The 3272-nt window shown below is 36.0% G+C and overlaps 1 protein-coding gene across 1 annotated transcript in view; it reads right to left on the bottom strand.

Annotated features, from left to right (window-relative positions):
• The window catches only part of spag9a (sperm associated antigen 9a), a 48286-nt gene that overhangs the window by 38410 nt on the left and 6604 nt on the right, over window positions 1-3272 (bottom strand). The gene's annotated exons all lie outside the window — the stretch shown is intronic.

Raw genomic sequence — 3272 nt, 5'->3', positions numbered from 1 at the left:
TGTTTAAATTATTTAAATAGCCATTCAGATTTGTGTATTTGCTATGATGTTCATCACAGCGCCAAATACTTATTAAATATACTTAATATTTAGACTTAATAGGCTATTTATTTTCAAACTTTTTTTTACATTTTAATCTGGACTACAACATGCCCTAGATATTGTTTGAAAGTGTTTTGATTTTTTATTGTTCGGTCACACTTTACATTGGGGCTTCATTAGTTAACATTAGTTAATTCATTAGTTAACATAAACTGCCAATGAAAAATTCTTCTGAACATTCATTAATCTTAGGTATTCCAATATTTAATAACATGTTGTTAAAATCGAAAGTTGCAACTGTGTTATTTAATGAGCAAGACTTGTATTTTTTAAACAAGGATTAATAACTTCTGTAGCAAATGTAGCTATTGCTCATTTTGAATGTTAATGCATTAACTAAGTTTAACTAATGAGGTCTTATTGTAAAGTGATACCTATTGGTCTTCATAGTTCTTTTGCGCTTTAATCTGTGTAAAACTTTTAACTTTATACATTTTTCTGTATTGCTTTATTGCATTTAAATGTTCAGTTATTTTTGTTATAAGAAAAATGTTATTAAACCTGTTATACTGTAATATATATGTAATATATGTATATCATAAGACAGCACTTTTTAAAAACTAAATTTCAATATCGTGATAATACCGTATACCGTGATAAAAGCATTAGCAATTAAATCGCAACATGAAAATTTGATACCGGCATATCCCTACTTTTTACAATCAACTGCTTTTTATTTATTTATTTTTTTTAAAAAGACAATATGTAGGCATCTTTTGCATGCAAATTCATGCAAAATGTTAGTTTGCGGTGTCTAGTAAACACAAGGTACAAGCTTGGAACAAGGGCCTAAAACTAAATGAGGACAGAGAAACGAGGCTAATTATATCAGTCTTCGTCGTAACAGGTTAGAAAGTCCCAAATGACCAATGACGACCCGCCGTTTATTGTACAGCACTGAAAAATCATGCGCACCAGCTTGCCAATTTAAATTGGCCTGAAACCAGATTTTAAGCTAGTTTGAGTGGGCAAAGCTGATGCTTTCAGTGAGGCCTTTAAAAACACTTGCTGTTCTGTAGAAAGAATATCCACAGAGGATATTATACAGGCTTGATTTAAGAGGTGACACAAAAACAAAATCCACTTTTAGCTGTCAGGTTTAAATCTAAGCCTGCAGCAGAACTGCCCAATGCATCCCACCATCAGACCGGCTAATTCACTGTCTACACACTTAGTTTCAGCACAGTGAATTCTAGTAGAACCGATATCCATTTCAAATCTCAGAAAAGGGTTTGCTGGAAATACCAGAATTAATTCATTAGTGCCAGATTAAAACAGCAGACATCCATAATTAGCATGTATTGGTGCTTGACTAATATCATTATCACCCACAAGTACAGGCCTATTCTAGCACACACTCAGTCTGAACTCACCCTTGTTTAGATGTTTTTACGGATGTTTTCGAGCAACAGAACATGAGTAATGTTATTCAGGGCCACAGAAAACATTGCATTTAATAAGACTGAAGCGATTAATCACATTAACGCAAAACCAGACAAAGCTCCCTTACTCAAAGCCAGACTACTAGGGGTGTAAAAATTTGCTCTGACAACAATTCAAATTATGTTTTCGATTCTTTAGGAAAAGATGCAATGCATCATGAAATTTGGTCACAACTTGGGTTATTCTGACGTGATTCATAATTATTTTCTAAAATGTGCAGAGGAGAGTTTCTGTGTGCATGTGGTCTGAAAAAGAGAATTACTGCATTTTAAAGTATCATTAATACAGGTTGTTGTACTGTTTTAAAGAGATGAACTTATTTTTATGCACAAAGACGCTCAACTATTGTTACATGTACACAGCAAATGACTCTTTAAAAAAAAAATGTACTCACCTTCAGGCCATCCAAGATGCATCCAAGTTTCTCCATCAAATCAGATTCAGAGAAATTCAACACTACATCACTTGCTCACAATTGGATCATTTGCAGTGAATGGGTGCCGTCAGAATGAGAGTTCAAACAGCTGATAACAACAGTGTTTGATCTATGCATATTTCTCTCCTGATTCAAGCGAGAAGACTTTTTCGACGCAGAAAGCAATATTATGGACCAAGGACTGATACTTTATCAACGGATTAAAGTTGTAATGATGATTTTTTTTTATTACAAACAAGCAGATTTTTACTTCTTAAGACATGATTTGATGGACTGTTTCTATCAGCTGATTGGACACTCATTCTGACGGCAACCATTCACTGCAGAGCATCCATTGGTGAGCAAGTGATGTAATGCTACATTTCTCCAAATCTGTTCCCATGAAGAAACAAACTTATCTACATCTGGTATGGCCTGCAGCTTAAATACGTTTTCATCAATTTTCATTTTTGGGTGACCTATTCCTTTAAAGGTTATACCAAAGACTATAGAATACCCAAGACGTGTCACTCGTATAAATTTGAATGGGGAAAAATGCAACACTCAATATGGCCGCTCTATCAAACGAAGCCCCACCTTCTGAGCAAAAGAGCCAATCGCTTATCGGTAAAGTCAGCTGCCGTTGGAAGTCCCGGTTGCTATAAGAACAGTCAACGCTCTAAGATGTGCGGTTAGGACTGCGCATGCGCACTGGCTGATCTAGTCTGAAAAATAAGCTTTTTTTTTACGCTATTTGAGCAAAATAAACAACATTTATGATACCGTTGTTGTCGGATTTCATTGAAGCGTTTTAGGTGTTCTGTAGCTGGATGTATTAATCCACATAGCTCTCTCCATTTATCCCCAAAATCTGAGCCGCTGAAGACGAGGTGGATTAATTTTGTTTTCGAAGAAAATGCTCCCTCAACTCTACAGAAATTCGTTTATGTCTGCGCAAATCATTTTACACCGGACTGCTTTGTGAATGAGGGTCAATATAAAGCAGGTTTTGCACAAAAATTGCTCCTGAAGGATGGAGCAGTGCCAACTGTTCGTGATCCAGCTAACGTTACGCCATCTAGAAGTATTCGTAAGCTTAGTGAACAGTTTTGGAGAATTTGATGTTTCCCCATTCAAAAAGATAGGAGCTGCACTTGCATGCCAGAGAGGCGTTTCTAAGATGGCCGCCGAGTGACATGACTTGCCTTAAAGGGGAACTATTATGCAAAATTCCCTTTTGCAAGGTGTTTGGGCATAAATGTGTGTTGGCAGTGTGTACACAACCCCACCCTACAATGATAAAAATCCACCC

The sequence above is a fragment of the Sinocyclocheilus rhinocerous genome, unplaced genomic scaffold, assembly GCF_001515625.1.
Source record: "Sinocyclocheilus rhinocerous isolate Xijiao unplaced genomic scaffold, SAMN03320098_v1.1 scaffold463, whole genome shotgun sequence".
NCBI lineage: Eukaryota > Metazoa > Chordata > Actinopteri > Cypriniformes > Cyprinidae > Sinocyclocheilus > Sinocyclocheilus rhinocerous.
Note: the sequence above shows the minus strand (reverse complement) of the source record. Positions and strands in the feature narration are given on the sequence as shown.